Source organism: Salvia hispanica, unplaced genomic scaffold, assembly GCF_023119035.1.
Source record: "Salvia hispanica cultivar TCC Black 2014 unplaced genomic scaffold, UniMelb_Shisp_WGS_1.0 HiC_scaffold_29, whole genome shotgun sequence".
Classification (NCBI taxonomy): Eukaryota; Viridiplantae; Streptophyta; class Magnoliopsida; order Lamiales; family Lamiaceae; genus Salvia; species Salvia hispanica.
The window spans coordinates 84,047-107,038 of NW_025952014.1; the positions used below are offsets into that span (position 1 = coordinate 84,047).

At 37.1% G+C, this 22,992-nt stretch overlaps 1 long non-coding RNA gene and 2 pseudogenes across 1 annotated transcript; all 3 read right to left on the reverse strand.

The window, feature by feature from the left end:
* Positions 1–204: 204 nt before the first annotated feature.
* LOC125198826 lies at positions 205–3,616 on the reverse strand (annotated as a pseudogene).
* A 1,533-nt stretch (positions 3,617–5,149) lies between these two features.
* On the reverse strand, positions 5,150–7,734 carry LOC125198828. The gene is made up of 4 exons (XR_007172478.1): positions 7,378–7,734; positions 7,215–7,298; positions 5,585–7,077; positions 5,150–5,423 (listed from the first exon to the last, which is right to left on the reverse strand). It is a non-coding gene; the product is annotated as an uncharacterized LOC125198828 (long non-coding RNA).
* Positions 7,735–10,210: 2,476 nt separating this feature from the next.
* On the reverse strand, positions 10,211–15,076 carry LOC125198831 (annotated as a pseudogene).
* Between the last annotated feature and the right edge of the window lie 7,916 nt (positions 15,077–22,992).

A 22,992-nucleotide genomic window follows, 5' to 3' on the forward strand; every position in this document is an offset into this window, starting at 1 on the left:
CTTTCCATTCACATTCCACTGCATTTCTTAAAACTGTGCCTAGTTAAACTTAACCTTATATTGGTGAACGGAGGGAGTAGCTCTTTCTCCTCCTTTTTTTCTTCTTATGATCACCCTTAGGTCTCGAACTCATTTTCTAATCTTCTAATACTTGAAAAGTTTTAATAAAGTACAAAATTGACACGAGAAAACAAAACCAGGTCGTGCACTGCCAAACAATTTGTATATTAAATTCAAACTGGTCTTAGCAAAATATCATCTCATTAAAGCCATAAACAAAACTAGGGTTTTGTGTTTTGTTTCATCCCTCATGCAAAAGGTTTAACATCAGATGAGGCGGTGAGCAACGACGAGAGGAGTGCAACGATGAGAGCAGAGTTGTATGTGGTTGGCTCGCCCTGCATCGAGTTGTTCCTCGCGTCCACGTACGTTTCGTTGAGAGATGGTCCGCCAACGAGCGCTCCCACCGCCACATTAGGGTTAGGCTGATCAGAGTCCAGCCACTTGAAACCCTCCTTGCAGGTGGGGAACTCATCCCCGGAATCGAGGCTCCTCTGTGATGCACGTATTCCGGGTACTTCCACCGTACCCCACCACGTAGCTCATACCCATCGGGTTGTTACAAGCACGTATTCGACCTAACACCATTTGTTACAAAATAAATAGGTCTCATTGCATGAGTGAAAAACTATACATACATGCATACCTGTGTCTGTGCGAACTCGCGAAGATCCACAGGCGTAAATGTCGTCCCATCGCACGATATGGAAGACACCTGTGCAGCGTTCATGTAGTCGCCGTAGAGGACTGCTAGAAATGCTGATGCCACCGGATGCTGCAATGCGTTCCATTCACTTATCCATATCAAACCATCTGCATACAAACAAATATCTCATATCGATGTAAATTAAATAATAATTTTTAAAGTATTAAAATCAAACTAAATGTATAAACCGAAATAAATAATGCTAAACGTGAGCGGTCTGTGTTCACTTAGTATATGTAACATTTTTCTACTATATTCAATTATTGAAATAATTTTTAGGATATTCTAAATTTTAAATTGTTAACGCGCGAGCTCAAGAAGATTACTCTCGGTTCTACTAGAGGTGGCGGATGGTGATTCCGGTAGAAGGCCGCACATTACCACTTCTGCAGAGTCCCGATATTGCATGAGGATGTCGGAGTTGGAGATGTCTTTTCCTCCGAAGAAGCTAATTCGAGATATTAGGACCTGCAGTCGAGCACATGCATGCTTAATTACAAGTAGAGTCCAACACGGAAATAGTCATGGTTTTCTATTTTGGACCGTCTACCAAATTAGTCTTTATCTGTTTTGGTACTTCAATTTTCACTACAACACCTTAATCAGTTTTTTTCAATCCTCTTACTTTATTAATTTTATAATAAAATTTGTATCGTCCAGTACCAAGACATTGTTTGTTGACAGAGATAGTAGTATGTATCTATGTTGACAAATAAAATAAATAAATATTCACATCAGTATAAAAGAGAATTGGAACTACCTGTGCTCCAGGGAGCTTGTTATCCCAGCTAAACCATGACGGATTCCCCAATCAGCAAATTGATCGGCATTTTTCCCGGTCACAAAGTCGAGATAAGGTTGCTCAGCTGTGGCGTGGTAGAGCCAGCCCGCGGCCCACAAGAGCTCATCCCCATAGCCGGTGGAGTTATAAAAATCTCCAACTTGAGGAATGCTGATGCTATAAGACTTCCTATACTTGTCTGCGAATGCGAACAATTGACGAGCATGCTTCAGAAGCAAGCTTGAATACGTAGCATTAACGCTCTTAAAACAAGTGAAGCCGAAGCCAGGGCCGCGGCTGCCTCGGCTGCACGTCGTCTCCCGGAGATGTGACGTTCACCATCAGTAGAGGCCTCGCCTCCGTCATATCCTCCGGCTTGTTCCAGCAACCGTGGTCCACCTTTGGATTGCCCACCTGCCAATAGTTTTTCCTCCGTCCATAAAAAATAGTCTTAGTTGATAAAGTAAAGAAGATAGAGAGAGAAAGTGATTAGTTTGTTATTAGTGAAAAATTGGACCCATAGAGAAAAAACTACTATAAATAGATACTCCCTCCTCCGCTGAATAGAGTCCGGTTCACTTTTACCATAAATAGTAATAGGGTTCCACCCCACTAACTCATTCAACTCACATTTTATTTAAAACTAATATATACAAGTGGGGCCCTTGTTCCACTAACTTTTTTCCACCCACTTTTCTTAACATTTCTAAAACTCGTGTCAGCCATGAATGAGACTCCAATGGCGGACGGAGGGAGTAGAAGATAATTTTGATGGACTATTCAAAATGAAAAAATATTACTACTCCTTCGTTCCATAGTAATGGAGGCTTTTTCGGCACGGAGATTAAGAAAATTGTGTTAAGTGAGTTAAGTAAAGAAGAAAAGTGGAAAATTAAAAATGTAGAGAGATGAAGAGAAAAAAAGTAAGAAAGAGTAAAGTAGGTGTGAAAAAATGTGTTGACTTTTACTAAAAGAAAAATTACTCTATTACTATAGAACGTACTCAAAATGGCAAAATGCTATATTACTATGGAGCGGAGGGAGTACTATTTTCGTGGACGAGGGAGTGTATGATAGTATGAGTGATGGTGAATGAACCTGAATGTATAGGACATTATCAACCGGGTGAGCGTTGACGAGGAAATCGGTGATCCATTTGAGGAAGTTTGAGCAGGCTCCAATTGATCGACGAGCATCATCTGGGCTCCGTATTCGAGAATGGCCCACGAGAGCACGGTGGCGGTGAAGGCCATCGGAAATCCAAACTTCATATTATCGCCGGCGTGTACATCCCTTTGGACAGATCAAGCTTTGCCTCACTTCCATCTTTCAAAGCAGAATCCCCTCTCCAAGCTATGTTACTATCCTCCAACTTTCCAGCTGCACCCAACACATACCATCACCATCAAATATCAACAACAACCATCAACCTTATCACAACTTTTCAATCACATGTTTTTAGTTTTAAAAAGAAAATATCATAACTTATTTCAAAAGAAAAATCCGTCTATTTTTGGGGGGTTTATAAACATCACATAAATTGTCTTAAAAAACCCCGGGACAAAAAATACTAGTGTCCTTAACAATCAATCCCAAAAGGCCAACGCCCCGTTAATCAGACTATTTTTTTTCCAAAAACCATACTCTGAGTTCGTTGGTTCATGACTCTTTTCTCAATTCACCCTCCATACTAATATTACAAACCAAAAAAAAAACCAACCCCCAAAAGACTAATCTACCAAGATATAAAACTCATTTTTCCAAAGCCGCCCCCGACCCCCCAAACAACTTTTCCCACGGGAGTCCAGATTTTGGGAAGAAATTAAGCAAACACTTGGGTTTGGGAAAAAACGAGTAATTAGTGATGAAAAGTACATTTTTGTACGTCGAAAACTTTTTGGCGACGCCTAAAAGCGGGGAATATTTCTTAGAGACGGAGAAGGCGGCAGCAAAACCCGGAAAGGGTTTGATTTGAAAATACGAAAATCGAGAATGCGATGCCTCCTAACACTTTTAAACAACACGAACCAACCCCAACACGATCCCTTCTTCTTCTTCCGATCCATCATTGTCAACGGAGGGAAAGATTAATTACAAATTTTCTTCTAAAAAATTCAATGATGATGAGATGATCTACCCTAAAAGTTATAGGGGATTACTTCTTTAAATTAGATAAAAAAAAGAAAACACCAACCAAACAAAATGTAAATATTAATCCTAGATTTATTGATACTGTTTTGAAGTGAGAAAGGTATTGGGTTTTTTTTGGATGGGAGAATGGATATTTTTTTAGAGAATTTTTTGATAAAGTAATGAAAATGTAGTGGAGTTGGCAAGATGTAAACGTGATGAGAGTCTGTAGGAGAAAACAGAGGACCGTTTAAATGCTGCTGAAGACTGAGATGTTAGTTAAGTTATTTGGGAATTCTATGAATTTCTAACTGGAATTGGTATATTTTTATTTATTTATTTTTGTTAATTCTTTTGGATGAAGATGATGACAATCATATAATGTTTCAATGTGGAAAAAATATTCAAAAAATTTTTAAAAACTAGTAGGAGTTTTTTTAAAAACTAGGAAAATACACTGTACCCCTAATATTTTAAATAGGAATAAACCTCAAAAAGGGAAAAAAAATTGTTGATCTACACCCCAACTATAGGATCTCATTTAAATCCCCACCTCATTTATAGGAAATTTTTTGGGATTATTTCCCATTTTAATAGTTGTATAAATTGTCGATATGCCCGAGTGGTTAAGGAGACAGACTTGAAATCTGTTGGGCTTCGCCCGGCAGGTTCGAACCCCCGCTGTCAAGGGGCTTTAAACACGTTTTCAGTCATTATTAAAATGAGATTATGATTATTTTTTGGGTTTTTTTTAAAGAAACTGGTGTCGCATCCGTGCAATACACGACCTGTGACGGAGGAACGGTGAATCCAACCCCGGAAATTGGGGGAATTTGGGAATTGGGAAAGAAGGTTGGGAAAGAAAAGTCATTTTTTGCAATTTTTGTTGGTTTTTTCCATTTCTTTCATTCTTTTTAAAACCCCAAAAAAATCAATTTGAATGGAAGTAGGAATCAGTTAATTTTCCAAAAATTCCAAATTCCTCTATCGAAGTAGTTTTCGGAACAAAATTCTTTTTTCTTTTTCGATTTACAAATAGCTTTTTACTTATTCCTCTTTTTTTTACCTTCCCTTTTCTTTAAAAAATTAATTTTTTAAATCCTTTCGGAAAAACCCCAACTAAATTGGGAAGAAGTAAAAAATTTATAGAGATTTAATTTTAGTTTATGATCAATATTTAAATTTAAGATATTTTAGATGAGTATTCCGGGTTTTTCTTGAAAAATCATTTCACTTTTGTTTCCCTAAATGTGACAAAATAGATGGGAAAAATTTTACTTCCACATCCTTTTTTTATCATAAAAAAAAATAAAACTTTTTCCTTCTTTTAATTTTTTAAAGAACTGAATCTTGTTCAAAGAAAAAATTTTTGAGTATATTTTTGAATCTTAGTAGTTGTTTTTTTATCAATTCAAATAAATATTACTACTCTCTTATCAAGTTACATTTGCAACTCAATTTCTTTCTTCTACTATCATAAAAAACTGAAGATATTATAGATATAGTTTCTCCTTTCCACACATTGTTCTCTACATCTGCTTTCAGTTAACATACATCAAATGCATGTAAAAGCCGAACAAGTGAAATACACAAAATCAAGAAAATACACAAAAATATATATATGTATTTGAGCAAAAATGTGTCAATGCCCTATCCACGTAACTTCAACACAGTTAATTTGGCATTAGAGAATTCACCCGAACCAGCCATGTTCTCTGCAGCACTCAGTCGTCGTCCTTAAACTCTCTGATTGATGCAAAACAGAAGAATAATTGTAAGTGTTCATCATCGTTAGGTAGCCATTACAAGGCATACAGTTTCCACTCTTCTGTGCGTTTGTATATACCGATAATAGCTGTAACTTACATAACGGATGGAGATAAACGATATATGATCAGTCAACTCACCTACGGTCAAGGTAACGAGGTTGAATTCCACTGCCTGGCATGTGGTGCACGTCAATGAGCCAGCCCGTCACAGTTGATGCACCGAGAAATTTCTTTCTCATCGCCACCAAGCTCAACAGACACACTGCCGGTACCCAAGCAAAATCTACATTTTCTGCAGAAAATTTGTAATATTGAATAATACAGTATAGCTGATTACAAATCTAGGAAAAGCACCCGGTTCATGTATACTAAACCGTGGGCTACTGCGCATGTACGAGAATGGCAAGGACACACAAACAAGTGCACTTATATAGCAGAAGGCATGCAACAGATTTAATACAACAGAGACAGATATGTAGTTGTATTTTAGGAGAGTAATACCCGTTCATCTTGCTACTTGTATTTACGACCACTTATCACTAGTGAAAGCCAGATACCTCTACATAACAAAAAACAGTACTAGACTAGTCCATATCATTCAATACATAATGCATAACACGAAAATACGCACAATAGTGCATTAGGAAAAAAGAGAACAAGAAAATCAAGAGATTAACATTTGAAAACCTTCTTCTTTCAAAACCGGACCCATTAAACAGATTGATCATCATGTATGGCTAACTGAATAACACTCCAGAAACCGACACACTCTGCATTATGTTACTTATCCGTTGATCATCATAATTATTCAATCGCCATACTTCGCCATGGTCTCGAATTGGATTATTAGGGGTGGAATAAATGGGGCGTGCATGAAGCGGCTGGTTACGGAGCCCTCTTTTGGGCATATAACTAGGCAATGGCATTGTCATTTTGTTTGGACTTGGAATAGCATGGCTCTTACTTGTATAATAAACCAATGCGTAACAAGTCAGGCCGGCCCCTAATATCAATTTAGCATTATGTTTACAAATTAATTTCCATATGGAACTTTTAGCTTCGGTATATGGTAAATATTAGTATATTTAGGAAAATCAGAGGTAAAACACACCAGCATTGTTGGAGGATAGCCTTCTAATACACATTTTGATACATTTTTCCTAACACTATATATTTTCAAAAGTAACAATGAACAAAAGAACAACCAAGAATAACAAATTTTATTTCAAGTAGTGCTTTCTTCCTTTGCGTATCCTTCGTAGGAGAAATTCTTTTTCCCAACTACGGCATTCAGAACTCATACGACTAAAACTTTATGGAACCGAAATTGACAAGCACATATCATGCATTCACTTTGTAATTGGATCAATATCTCCACGAACCTATTTCATATCGCAAGTGTGTGTGTGTGCGCGCGCAAAGTTAGGAAAACTTCGTAATGGTATGGGATAGCAACATCTAATATGCAACCTTCTCTAACTCTCTAAAGCCACCATCAAACTAAATATAGAAGGAACCTTCAACTGTTTTTGCACATCAATTAGAAATCTCAATTTAGGCAACAATGAGAATGACTTACGAGCACCGGAGCCTTCACAGGGGAAGCATGCCTGTGTATTTTCTCTCTTGGCCTTAAAAAAACAACAGTAAAGACTCCATATCAAAACTCTTATCAATACATAATTCAATAGTTACTTCAAACAATCCAACATTTTAAAAGACCTAAAAAAGGGGGAAAATGATGAGAAAAGGGAAGTAGAAAACCTACAGCACTGTCAATTTGGGTCTCATAAAAGACAGGAATTCCAATCCCGACTGCAACACTGACCACTCCAACTGTAATTGCCACTATCTGCAATCAAATTCATTACTCATATCACCAATTGGAGAAAAAATTAATAAGAATAGATTTTAGGAAAAATGTTATGTACTGTGCTCTGATCAAGATCAACTGCTCTGACGCATGGATAGGAAGAGGGAGAGCGTTGCGTTTTGAGGGGTTTTGTGGGAAATGGGGATGGGGAGGAAAGCTTAAGGGGACAATGGAGAAATGGAGAGTTGAGGCGAGAAGCTAACATTTTCCCTTTTCCGTAATCAATTGCAGTAAATCCTTGAATAATATGATGGAGAGGAGAATCTATTGGTGTGTTTCAGTGAAGGAATGTGGATTGTGTGGGGCTGACTTCAATCTTTGCCATGGAAAGTATGGAGAATGGTTGGTGGGATTTTGTTCAATTTTTCCAGCAACCTTGAAGATATGTTTCTCTACAAATAGAAATAGGTTCAAATGGTTTTCACGAAAAAGTAGTTATACATTTGCTGTAATTTGCTACTGCTTCCTTCTTCCTGACCTTCATAATCTCATTTTACTTGACACGGTTTTAACTAATTATTTGACTTTATGAAGAAAAATGGTGAAATGAGTCCACTTTTTTATAATACTAGTATTGTTTTATTTTATAATAGAGTGTGTGTATAGTTAAATAGTTGAATGGTGCATACATTTATCTAAATGAAAAAAAAAAAATGGGACTTTAAATCTCAAATATCCGAAAATAGCAAAATGAGACTTTTTCAATGGAAAACGAATATTTTTATTAATCGAGTGAACTACTCTCATGTCCCAACCTAAATGAGACGTATTCCTTTTTATACTTCAATCTAAGTGAGACATTTTCCTTTTTGAAAATAATTAACTCCCATCTCCTCCTTTATCCTCTTATCTCTCTTATTTTATTCGATCTTTCACTTTTTTGCGTTAATCGCTCTATCATTTTATTATATAATTATCTTTTACTTTATCCTCCATCTCTTTCTCTTTCTTACTTTTGCTTGCTATAATATAATTATTTATTGAGAAAGAAATGGTCCTAAATAGCTGTTTTATCAATTGCCTAATATTATCTTTTTGATTATATAGTCCTTCACAATAAACTGATCCGAATCGTCTCACTTACATGAACCGTAAAAAAATAGACGATAACCCAATTTGACTATATTAAATTACTAATGGTAATTAATTTACCTAATTATAATTCTTTTCCTATTAGCAAAATTGGAAAAAAGATAGATCGTTGAAAATGAAATGAATAATTTGTAATTTAATAGGAATTAAGAATTATAATTATGTATAATTAATTACCATTAGTAATTTAATATAGTAAATTGAATCACCGCCTATTTTTTGACGTTTCTAAGTGGGACCGATTCGGTCCAGTTATATGAGGACCAAATAATCTAAATGATATTAAGCGACCAAATTGATAAAACGACTATATGCTAGTACCACATTCTCCTTTACTCTTATTTATTTATAGTAATTTAATTCACTAAAACCCCACTATCTAAATTCTTGGGTCAAAATAGAAACGTCTTGCCAGGTAATGACACAATGGAGTACATTTTAGGGCATTCGTAGCTCGGGCTCGCCGAGATGAACCAGCGGCGAGCTCACGCTGCTAGTGGATTGACTCTTGGAGATGCCCCCCACCCTACATGCGGCGCGTTGTGGCGTGAGCGGTGACACCCACTCGCCGGCCCCCGAGTGGGTATCGTATTTTAACCATTTTTTATAAATTGAAAAAATAAAAAAAATATATATTAAAATTTTTCCACTTCTCCAAATATTATCATTTTATCGTTGTTTTTTCTTTTTTTCTTTTTTTATTTTTTATCATCCAATTTATCCTAAACCCATTTATAATACTTCATTCGTCACGTTATTTTTTTACAACAAAGAAAGTCTCTCACTTATTTTCTCTAAAAGTTTTACTTGGGCTAATTCAAGAGAGGAAATCCTTCGAATCTTGACAGAATCATTCGAAAAAGAAAGAGATATAGGGAGGAAGTCTTGTGCCGCCAAACCGGCGATACATCCATCGTGACTCGTGAGCAAGAGGTAGCCGCCCAATGGCTCTTCAGGATTACTTTTCCGAGCAACCACGATTAGCACAAAATAGTGAAAATTTGACAATATTATATTAATAAAAAAAATTTATTGTATGGAGGCTAAAGCCCTTTATTAACACCATGTAGTTCCGCCAGTACAATGATTAGGAGCTAAAAAAGAGGCATGTGATTTTTTTTTTTCATTTCCAGAGATCTGCAATTTTTTTTTTTTTTTCTGTAATCTAGTGACAATCTCATTTTATGGGACTACATTTGATACACATTTGTTTGAATTAGACTATCTCCTTTTCTGTACATAGCACACTAACACGGTAATTGGATAACTATCGTAAAGCTACAATGCTTTTGCACCTCTAGTTTTCAAAAAGACTCTATATACGAAGAATTGTTAACTTTGTTTTAGAGTTACAAATAAATTGAGTATGGATTTGGGTTGAACTCAATCCTCTATTTAACAAAGGGTTGTTTTTACTTTGACCATGTAGTGACTTTTTAGCCAAACTTGAAAATATCTACAAAAGTCTCAAATTTTTTGACTTGAACTATTAATTGAACAAGACAATTGAGTACTTATAAGTAACATTTTAAATACAGGCTAAACCCGTGGTCAATGTTCATGAAGAATAACCCTTTCATAAATGACCTGAGCTCAATAAAACCAGAGTTCGACTCTAAGTATGAATGTCCATTTCTTTATGTTATTGCTTATAAATTACATTAGCATAATGTAAGCAAAAAATATCATAAGTAGAGGAAAAATAAGTTAAAACTAATTATAGCGTAAACATCAAACAAATATCAATACTGAAATTGAAGAAGGCATTCTCACATCAGTACTGCTGCAAATGACCAAAATGAAAGGAAAATGCATAAGATGATCATAATCCCCATATAAAAATAATAGGAACAAATAATTGGATGACCCACGTTGTAAACACTATTTAGGCATTGAATGCTAAAGATATACATTTGAAATTTTCAAAAGTGCAAAAAGGGATTTTATTATTGATAGGCTCCATCCTTATTTTTTCTACCTGAAGAGCCAATCTGCGAGATATTTGAAGATCTCATTTTCCAGATTGATCACTCAATATAATTGTAGGTATAGAAATAAAACTGTAGTTCTAACTTATATACATCCTTCATTTTCCCTCTGTTTGTTGGTCAGCACATCCTTTTGTCCTGTTGAAGTGCTACAACTCTTCCGAGCTCCATAAATCTGATAAGCTCACATTACGATCCGATCTCAACCAGTAGTCATCATCACTCTGCATGCAGCCGTGCACAGTTAAAAAAAGATAATGAACCCCTCTCACCAATTACTAACTGAAGCTATAAAAACGAACTTACACCAACATCAAACGGGACTATTTTCTGGAACCCTGATGCCTTGGAGGTCGTTGAAGTATCAGGACTTGAGGACAGATCGGCTTCATCAACTCTACTGCTACTAGTCCTGGCCATTGAATCCAACAACTTGGCACGCTTGACTGAGGCATCTCTACTTTTCTGTTCCTTTTTGCTGCAGAAATTTTACGAATTTGATATTAGAGGTCTACATAAATTGTAGTTTGAGGGTCTTATCACACAACTTTGTAATAACTTTGATATGCATCCTTCACAGGTGTACAAAGATAAAGAAAATTTTAGTGGATGCATCAACTTCTCAAGCTCTTGATACAAGTACCTCAGGAGATAAACATCAATAGGTCCAGTCGTGCTTCTCACAATAAGTTTATGTTGTTTCTGAGAGAAACCAATATCCTGAGATAAATGGCACCATTAAGAAACCAACAAAAAATGGTAAGAAAAGTATGAACCAGAATAATCCAGTTACCCACCTCATCAGGATCTGGCACTTCCAGAAAGCTTGCACGAGGAGCTTGAATGGCGATAACAGTTTGATTCTGTAGCAGTCGTACAAAAATAAAATGCCTAGTCAGTGGAATATAGGAGTAAGGAAATGAAAAAATTCTGGATGTCATGAGAGTTCAAACCCTAAAATTTGGAAGACTCGTGATATCTTCCTCTGTCAGAAAGAGATTCCTGCAGAAATACCAAAAACTATAATACCAAATTTCGCTACTAGTATACATAAAAAATCAAAAGGGGACACATCAGCATACTTTCGATCAAGTCCCCTAATGTCGTCTAGTTTCTGCCTGTGTAAAATTAAGTCATTAGCCAAGCACCTTTAAGCTTTAAGATTACAAGAGATTGTTATTTCTTTCAATTATCCATACCTTATGCAATCATCAAGTCTACAATCTTCTGCACGTAGAAGTTCAACTTCAGCCTGTCATGAAAAATAATTCTGTCACTGACACTTGAAATTTTATAAACAGCGTAAGATTTTAAACAAAGAAACTTCTATATATAACAATGTACTTCATATCTACATTTACCAATAAATAAGTAGCAATAATGATTAAAATTGACAATTACATAGAAGTGCTATAGGTGCACCTTCAAGTGAGAAACTTTGTCATCTTGCTCCTTAGGTCCATACATCTCAACTCCTCTGTCACAAAGAAGCCACACATGGTTCACATGAAAAAGCATGAGACATGTACAAGTGAAGGAAGGTGATCGTAACATACTTCCAACGAATGTGATTCTTGGTGGTTTTCTCTATCAAACCGATCCCTTCAAGAACATTTGTAATATCATAAATTCTCCTCTTCTGGACCTGCATATTGTCAAAACCAATTAACAGCAATATCAGGCACAAGAACTAAAAAGGTGTCACTTAGAAACATACTGATGGATGTTTTCTATAGAAGGCATCCACTCCATTCACTACATTCTCTTCAGTGGTTTATTATTCTTTATCAGGTATTTGTTTGAGCAGGGAGTCTAGCATTAGTAATTGTTTAGATATTGCTGTTATCTCCTAGAGTTAAAGTTGGTTTAGGATTCTTTATGAGTTTTATTCAAAGTAAAGAGTCTCCTAAATAGCTCCTAAATAGAAGAGCAAAGTGTCTTCAGTTCAGGACGGTAGTACCGTAGGGCCTCTTTTGAGGATTATCTTTTCTTTTGTATTTTCTATTCATATCTTATATCGAGTCATTTGTTCTCTATTCCTCTCTATTTTCTGTTCCGTTCCAGTTAGTTTTCCAGCCTTTACTGCATCTTCTATATAACTTACGAGCATCCGTCTAATAAAAAGCTATTACCTGTAAAACATCAGCTGTTCTGTTAAGATCAAGAGTGCCATCCTTAGCCTCTTGAATAAGCTTGATAAATTTCTTTGTCAATAAACCTGCAAAATTTAGCGTTTGGAATACCATCCTTTAACTTCTATTATTTGCAAAAACTTAATTGCAAAAACTTAATTGCAAAAAAGTCATTATAACAATATATTTTTCCCAGCCTCACCTAAAGAACTGTCATACTTTCAACCGCTTTATCTCCACGTCTACTTGCAATAACCTCTGCAAGGAACCAAGGATACCAGTGAGAAATAAATTGCTATAATCATGATTAATTACACAATTCTAGATAAAATAAGCTTAATTTACCTAGGTTTGCATCTTTAACAACAGATTTTGCATGTTTTGAAGATTTAGCTTTACTGAGACGTTTAGCACCCATGTAAGATGAAGGCCCAAGCACAAATTTGCTCACTTCTTCCTCCTGTTTAGGAATCAGGATACTTGCATTACCACCAGACTTACAGCCAACATTTGCAAGTTCATTCGGCTGCTTCAAAAATAGTTAAAAGACATAACATTAAAATTAGAGAGCTTCTGAAGAGACATACTCAAGCAACTAAGGCTCAAAACTTGTGTAAGAAAAATAAAATACCAGTTAGACTGGTGAACAATGATACACTAAAGCTGTGAAGATTGTAGAGACTTGCATATATAATTTTATAGTAGCCTTTTACAATTTTTTATGCTAACCTGAGAACTTGAGAATACTTATACCAGTAATCCAAATTTAAAGACTCATATTCTAGCAGTTTGGGAAACAAAACATGGGAGAGCAAAGTTAAGCTTCTCATTGTACTGTAGGTAGTAATAATTCTAAAAGGCAAATCCTCAAAATTAGGATCGTTAGCCATGCTTGTTCTCCTTGATAGCTGAGGAAACATGAGCATGTGAAGAAGATTTTACAGTTATATTTCCATTTGTATGACTTTCAAATCTGAGAGAGGCACATCACATCTCAGAAGGGTATTACTAGATTCATACTTCTCCTATAGCAATATGCTTAGGACCAGTACTCCAAAATACACATAAAAAAGGAAGAAAATAAAGAAGACAATTCAAACCACGAGGAATCTACCTATACTAATTTATAAAACTCTACACACACACAAATTCAAAAACATGAGGCATTAATGCTCCCCAGTTGATGGGTCCCATGCCACGGATTTTACGTAATCACCCTGGAGCGCCCCATGCTCTGAAACAACACTGATATGGATGATATTCAATATTATATTCCTTCCACAGAATTTATGCAGTATGTTTTAATTGCACCTGAAACGGCCCAAGTTGACTACCATGAAAAGTATCAAATTAAATAACATCCATGCTGTAAAGACATCTCAAAAGAAGCGATCAGGCTCACCATGTCAAACAACTTAACCAATAATTAATGGACATGGGAGTATAGGTGCTAAAAGGTCAGCATTACCATACAAATCAAGAACCTTTCTCATCTCACTAGTTACTACCATATTTGACTCCAGCAGAACAACCTAAGAAAACACTTCATTTCATAAACTTCCATTTATGCACCCAAAGGAAGGATTTGGAATCAAAACATCCCCCCCTTTTTCACATCAAAAAGAAACAGAGGACATTTTGTGCCACATGCCAACTCTATTAACACCAGCAGAAACGGTAAATTAGTGGCAACTTATCCGCTTTCAAAACTAATGTGTGTGGATGGATCAAATTCTATGAGCTTAAAAATGTGTCAGAGATGAACAACCAAATACTGCTGAACTAATCTACTTCAGAAATGCTCAATTCATACACATTGGAGAACATTTGAATGCTCGTAATTTTTTAAACAGTTGTTGGAATGCTTCTTTACCACATGATGAGTTTGTGATTACACCTACTTTCAATCTCAAAGACATGACAATAGATGCTTCTAGTTCTAGGATATCACTGAGCAGTGTGAGGACTTAATAATCATACAGAAAGGAAGAGAGAACAATAAATAAAGTGATGGATTAAAAAACATCAGAATCCAGATCCTACAATTTATGAAACACTATTCTATTGCTATTAGAAAAGTAATGCCTAGTGTAACTTTTTCAGGAGCATCGATCCTAATCCTATAAATACCAAAAAATCAAATGAAGTTAGAGCTCAACACTAATTATAGCAATCATACACAGACGAAAAAAAAGGAGGCAAATCAAACGCACCGCATTGCTCCGAGGCAGCAAGTGCGACGGTGGAAGAGGAAAAGGCGGTCGTTGTGCGATCATCAAACCGTTGGAGTGAACTAGAAACTTATCATCAATGGAGCCGGTGGCGGCGAAGGCGGATGGCGGAAGAGAAGGAATCCGAGGGTGCGGCGCCGGCGATAGGGAATGCTTCTCCAGCTGCAATCTAGAGAGAGGTAGATTGAGGCTGAGATTGAGGTCGAGATTGTCGCCGGAGGCCGACATACCATGAAATCGAATTCGGAATCAGGAAGGGTTTACCGGCGAGCGGGAGTGGAGTTCGAATCCCGCCCCCCGCCTCTTGCCCTTTTCAATTTTTATATGGGCCCAATTTATCAATGTGGGCCCGATGCTCTCCCACTATATATGCTCTACTCACATAATTTGCCACACTATTGGTTGAGTAAAACAAAAGCTATATTTGTGCAAAAGCTTTTATTACTCCTTGCACCTCACTTATTAAAGTAAAGTATTTATTTTTCGACACAAAATTATAATGTCATTTTATTAATTAAATAGAAATAAAATGAAATTGAAGAGAATAAATTTAAAACTAGGATATATTTGAATAAGATACTTTAAAAAGAAAGAACATGTTCACTTGAAATAGGAAATATAATTCTAAGGATTTATGATTTTAATTAGAATCTAGTTATTCTCAATTTAATTACTATAATTTTAGATTTCAATTTTCGTCCTTTTTTGGTTATAGGTACTTTTTTTTGAGATTCGAGGAAATCCTTCAAACGATGAAGAGGATGATTCAGTTGTTTGTTGTCAAGGACTCATGTACGTTGAAGTGGGAGGAGGCGAGAGGGCCATGTGTTTCATTAACGCGGTTTATGTGGTGACGTGCGAGCTAGGATATGGCCGCTTTAATGAAACACAACCTCCGTCGCATCATTTGGCCTCTTCTGGATGCTACATAGCTTGCTGAACTTATTTAGGAACTCATATGGACATTCATTCCTCCGTCCTGAAAAAGTGGGCAGAACGCCTAGCACGTTCGTTTTGATGTGGATGAACCTTTGACGCTGATTCGAGACAATAGCATGGGCTGGTTCGCTATCTAGATGTGCGGTGAGCGAACCGATCTCAGGATCAGGATCCACTAGGTTTGCCATATCAACGTCTGCTTCCTCCTCTATTTCTGAGTGTTCTGTTTCTGATGATGACTTCGGGTCCTCTCTGCCTGACGAATTCCAATCTTCATCACTTTCTGAGCCAAACAGAAATGGATCTCCTGTTGTTAACCCCTATCTGGTGGTGACTGTGGATGTTGACTCCTTGACCTGCCACCTGAATTGAGCGTTCTTTGACCCAGGCGAGTTACTCCAGTTTCCAAACCGTGAGCCTCTGCTCATAAACTGAAAAGAAAACAAATAAAAGGAAATTAAAACTATATACGTCAAATCTCTAAATACGCAAACAAACTACGCCATCCATCCCCGACAACGACGCCATTTGAAGCTAAGCAATGAGTCAGTTCGTGTGTGTGTAATAATAGTCAGACTTTTCAGATCTAGAGAATCCGCTAGATCACGGGGTTTAGGAACTCAGAGAATCTTTGAAACTCTCAGTCGTTGAGCACACAATCTTACACTGCTCTTCAAAACCCTCAACCCACAATACTAAAACTAGTATAAGGAAGTAGGGGTCGAATCCCACAGAGATGGAAGCGTAAGAAAACATGCAAGAGAATTTGGACACTGTTTTTGGCTATTGCCACGCATTTTGGGGGTTGAGAATTGACTAATAGACTCGGGAAATGTAAATAATCTATTCTAACAGCTAGATCTAGGCAAATATAACGGGAACATGCATGACGAAAAACAAGACATAAGCAAGATAACTCTTCAGCGACAACATTTTACTAGACCTAGTGAACAATTTTGCCTAAAGTTAGCCTTGACAGAAGAAAGACAGATCGTGGGGACCATTTCCCAAAATAGTAAGGTACGAATCAAAAGCTGCAAAATAACTAACTAAATGTTCAACTAACAACTAGCTTCATCTTCTCTAACAATCCTTGATCACAAAATGCAGAGGAAAACAGAGCAAACTATAAAACTAAATAGAGCAAGCTGAATTAAACCATTTAACTATGATTAACTACGAAAAATTAAACAGATCTACTACCACTAGACGAGGTCAATGAGAAAACAGAACCAAACATAAAAAACCATGCAGAATTGTAACAGATCTAAGCATCAGACGTTTCATCCGCTCCGGATCCAAACCATCCACAACAAACCACAACAATTCCCATCTCTGATCACACAGATTCAACCAAATTCAACCGATCAACTACGATCTCCACACAATTCAACTCAACAACTCAGATCAATCGCTAAAAGCATCCAAAGTAAAACATCTTCTGCTCACTTTCTCCAGTTAGGATTCCTCCTCCAGCAATCTTTCCTTTCTTATCCGGATCCGACATTTTCTCTACACACATGGCTTACAAAACCTTGTTAGACCCAAGAAATTACGAATTTAACCCCATAACCAATGTATAAAATTAGCCTTATCGGATGGGATTGACCGATCCCACCCCCTCCTAGAGTGTCATCACAGCCTCGAAACCCCACGACATTCGCTTCTCTACACCCCACCTCAAGCAATGAGAGATGAATATAAGACTCGATTAGAGAGAAAGGAAGGAAGGAGATGAGGCAAGGTGACGTCTAGGATCCGCGATTGTCAAGAATGAAGAGAAGGAGAGATTCAAAAGAGGTATTTAAGTTATTTTTTTCATGGTTGGTGAGGAAAGAGACTTCATTTCCCATCATTATTGTTTTTATTTCCAATATTTACTTAGTGAATCGATACAAGCCTGTACAATATGCTTAAGATTAAAAGACGAAGTATCTTGAATTATATCTTAAAATAGCAGCTAATTTGGAAATTAATAACGGAAAATCTAACCATTCAAATTTAATTTCCTTCAAACAAAAAGAAATTGGATGAGCAGTTTACTATCCATTAAAATTTTAAAATAATCGGACAACGCTTACACCTTCGATCATGTAGAAAAGTGACATTGTTACTATTGAAAACAACAGTTTTATTTGAAGTTTCGGACCGATCCTCGTCTTATATCTCGTTCTTTTTCCATAGGTTTGGGCTGAGATATTTTGAACTCTTATTTAATACTAGGGCCTTGTTATTATTTTTGTTGGGCTAGTTTAGATAAAAATTTAATGAGCTCGTGTTTTAAATTAAATCTTTGAACTTAAGTTATTTGATTAGTAGTTGGGCCTCCATTAATAAATTCTTAAGTTAAGATGAATTAATTGTTAAACTTGGTTTAAATTAAAGTAGGATTTGGACTTAATAGATTTGAAGTTATTGGGTTACAATTGATTAATTCTTGGGTTAAGATTAATTAGTTGTTGGGTTACAATTTATTATTTCAGGGTTAAGATTAATTAATTGTTAAACTTGGATTAAATTAAAGTAGAAGATATAGCATAATTTGATTCGAATAAGTCCTCAGATCTATTGATTTAGTTAATCTCTTATTTAGTTATTGCCAAGAAATAAACCTTCCGATTAATTAAAGTGAGAAAGTAGACGCTTGAAAGAATGAGAAAATAAAATAGGATGCATAATTGCATATCCCTACATGATAGAATCATCTTCTTTTAGTTATTTCTTGAAGCTAAATAGATTATTTATATTTTATTAGAGAAGATCTCTCAAAGAAATTCACTTTAGGTTGATTGATAATCTTTAGATTTTGGAAAACGTACAGGTGAACTTTTAAAGCCTACATACTATTCCTATAAAAATATACACTCTTTTCTTTTAGTCCGTCCTACGAACACGCACTTTCTAATTTTGGAAAGTATTTTCATGGAACCATTCTCCACTAACAATACTTTTTAGTTACTTTTCCGATTCTACCTCTCTCTTACTTTACCAATTTTACATTAAAACCTCGTGCGAAACCAAAGTGCGATATGGATTAAAATACAAAATATTTTCTAGATGATATTTTATAATATCGAACTCATATTCATTATTTATGCAAATGATGTTGTCTTGCCATAAATGTTTTATGTGATATGCCAAAAGTTATCGAACTCATAAATGTTTTATGTGATATGCATATGGTTACACCTAAAAAGATATGCCAAAAGTTATTAACTGATTTTGGTTCTAGCAAAGGGAGAGTACTTACTCACTAGTGTACATGTGGACCGTGTGTTATTGAGAGGGTTGACCGTTCCAAAGGGCGCTGGAATGTAGCAACCTTCCCGGCACAAGATGTTTAGATATAGTTAATTACGTAAATAACTTAAACCGATCACGAACTTTAACTTACAAAGAATTTAGTATTTTTGGGACTTTTACAAAAACACATGTTTGTTATCGTTGATAGTTTGACAATATTTTCAAATGTGTAGTTGCTTTTGACAATGCATTCACCGAGTACCCCTTGTACTCAATCGTGCTTGTATTTCTAAATGTGCTGTTGAGCCATATGGGGTGGAGGGTGCTGATTCATGTAGGGTTACTCTAGTGCTCATGTAGCATTCTCGTATGGTTATGTCTTTATACATATAACTGCGTTTCAATTGTTTTCGCCGTGCTTTTAAGCAAGTTATAACAATTTCGCATTCTGGCTGTTGAACAAGTTGTTTTCTATGAACCATTAACTCTAATTTTTATGATCATCGTGAAGCTATTTTATTCAAGTATTCATTTACACCATGATACGGACTCCGCATCACTATCCGCCGGCGACGCACCACCGGAAGCGCAAGAGGAAAGTGGAGCCGACCAGCCCTGAGGTGCCGCCGACGATCGCAACAACCAAGGGGAAGAGGAACGTTCGCTCACCCAACATATTGGGCGACCTGCTCCTGGGATGACAGGAGTCCTTTTCGTTTATTTTGCTTTATTTCTTTCCTTTCTTTTGTTTCTTTCCTTTTGAATAAGTTAGTATTTTTGTTATTTATTTTTGAATAAGTGTCGAGCGACTATAAGTCTGCTGGGTTTTCTTTGTTGATTCTTTCCTTGCATTTGAACAGGACAGGCCGAATCAACCTTGTGTCCTGGGCCTATAACAAGGGCGATTGTTAAACTTGAGAATCATTGAATAATATATCAAAAGCAAGCTTGCCCAATTACTACTCGCTCGTAAACTACAACCCTAGACAAATCGTCCGACCTGGGAAGTCCTCCACGCCATTTTCAGCCTATTGTCTATCAACCGGCTGATCTACGCCAGGTGCTCGGTGCGATGTTTGGTCGCCGCGCTGCCGCGACCGCAAGACATGAAAATACTCTACCAACTGGTGCTTTCATCCGTGAACTCATGCGGCGATACAACATCGACAGTAGGCCGACGTGGGGCGCCGCGACATGACACCTATCCTTACCTAACGTTCGGTGGTCGCACGTGAACTAGCGGCGTCGTGACGGGCAGCTGGATTGCCACGTCGCTGCTCGACGACGGCAGGACCCGAGGGTCGCCCGACGACGACAAACCCTGACGATCGATTGCACCACCAAGCTTGATCGATTGATGGAGAAAAATTGATAAGATTGATTTATGGAAGATCTAAACCGACCGTCGCTCGAGCCGCCACGACATGCGCCTCCGACGCGAGATGGAACATGGGACCGTTCTAGATGGAGGATGATCTCGGAATTTGACGATCTTCTTACCGCCGAGGGTTGAGATAAGGGCTACCGCCCCGTAAACCCTAATTGGGGATTTCGCGACAACCTCGCGGGCTTATAGTAGACGTCACGACATGTACGGGGATCTGCTCGTAACGGTCAGAGCAACTCGAAACCGTCAAACACGCTTACTCGGGCGCGACCGATCGACAATTTGACCGACCGTCTCCTCGTTGGGACCCTCCCCAACGGTATCAAACCAATGTTACGGGGTAACAAAAGACTTTGCGCGTCAAGATTTAACTCCTCCGCTTCGATGGTACTGATGCAACCACCTGGGATATCCAGGGTTCTCGTACTATTTTGATCACCTTTTATGATGCCGACGCCACAACGCCTACACTACGCTGGCAGTTATGCTATTCGATCCACCGCCATCGGGATCGGGCATTTAACTACCGTGCGCACAACGAGTTCGTCACGTGGCGTGATTTTGGCGGACGACGCCATCGTTTCGACAACACAAAGTTTTAAGAACTATTTTGATCGATTGCGAAATTGACTCAAACAGGACGGTTCTGAGTATCACGATATTTTGAAAATACCTCAATCGGAATTGTTCACTTTGTCCGTCGCCGGCTTAACCTCGACTACGCAGAACGCCGCGCCCATCGTCCGTCCTCGCGGAAGCTATGGCGTTAGGCCCCGGAATTGATCGACATACAATCCGACCGCCCTATCCGGCACCAATCCTCAACGAACCCACGACGCCAATGGCAAAATACAGATGGGCTGGGTGTTGGTTCACGTGTACGTAAGAAAGCATGTAAATAAATCACATAATAATCGTATCTATTTAGCATTATTTAGACAAAATCTATTCTACGCAATTATCACATGTATCATGCTCATAACTTGAATTAATCATGCTTTAAGAATATTGAAAACCTAAAACATGCTTTTCTACTGAGTAGAATAATACCTAATTAATTCTCCAAAGAATTGAAGATGGCTAATACTTCTCCACGTGTAGCTTTAAGTACTAGACCACAAATCTTCTCTCCGGTTCCCGAACCGTACCCCCAATATCGCTGTGGCCGATCTTACTAGAATACTAGGACTTAAAATAAGAAGACAGATTAAGAAATCCTTTTTGGAATAGGACTCAAATTCGAAATCTCCTACACCTGGGAGAGATCGAAATTTTCGAAAATCGTAATATGAGATATTGTGTATTTCTCTGCCTCTTTATTCTCCTATTTATATTAAGTTCCTTTGGGCCCGCACAGGATCTATGGAAGGCTTTGGATATGGGCTCATCCAATTTACTTTTGAATCGTGCGTGAGGTGAGTCTCGTTTGATAACATCCTCAAGAGAAGCTTGAAATAAGGTTTTATTGTCTCCGAACCCACTTAGTTGGAGTTTAATTACTCTATGAATAATAAATAAGATTTTCTTACCGAGTCCTCTCTGGAATATATAAGATATTAATTAATTAAGTCCATAGCATACAATAATTAATTAATGGATGTTTCTATCTTAAGCGCGGGAAATAAATATCAGTAATGGAAACCCGAAATACTGGTACTTGATTCGATGGGAGTGCAATATTACTTCGTATGGTTTGTCAGAATATTCCAATTATGTTTATATTAAATCAGGTTTAATTTAATTAGTTAAAAGCTAATTGGAGGAGTGTTAGGTTTGGCATAACAAAAGGCGCGTTTTCGGCGCTTCACGCGAATAGAATCTTGCTTGAATACGTAAAACTCTACAATCCACTTTTTAACCCGATTCGCATTATTCAGCTACCTCGACGAATAGAATCATTATTATTATTACATTGTGTTTGTTGTGGCATTTATAAGATGTTTTACAAACATTTAAATGATAAGAAGTAAACAAAGTCTAAGTCTTTTGCTTAGTAGACCGTCAGGCGTCGTCCTTAAGGTAACACGGTCAGACGCAATGCTTTGCAAAAGAAAGAATTTCACAACCTAGATAAAGCTAGACTACCTATCGGAAAGGTTGTAATGTCATCTGCATATTTCTAAGCCTTACCGAAATAAGATGACATTGGTGTGGTATAGCACTCGAACGGATCTAACAGCAAGACGTGTTCTTTATGCTATCTACCGGAAGACTAGGTCTTGATAAAATATTTTTTCTTAATCTACATATGTTAGTATTGAGCATGTGTATTGATTATGCACTACTTGACTTATCAAATGGTGCGAGTTTCATAACCCAATAATCCTGATATATCGGGTAGTGGTGATTAATATCTAGCGGTGCTAGGATCAGGCTAATATAGCCGACCGTGCGCGAGGTGAGTCTCGCTTGATAATGTCCTCAAGAGGAGCTCGAATAAGGTTTTATTATTCGACCGGCTGATTGGAGTTTTTTTATTACTCTATGAATAATAAATAAATGTTTCTTGCTAAGTCCAATAAATAAAGATATTAATTAATTAAGTCCATAGCGGGACATTGATTAATTAATGGACATTTATATCTTAAGCGCAGGGAAATAAATAATAAAAGTGGAAACCGGGATTACTTGTAATTTCGGATTTGGATGGGGAGAGTTCAA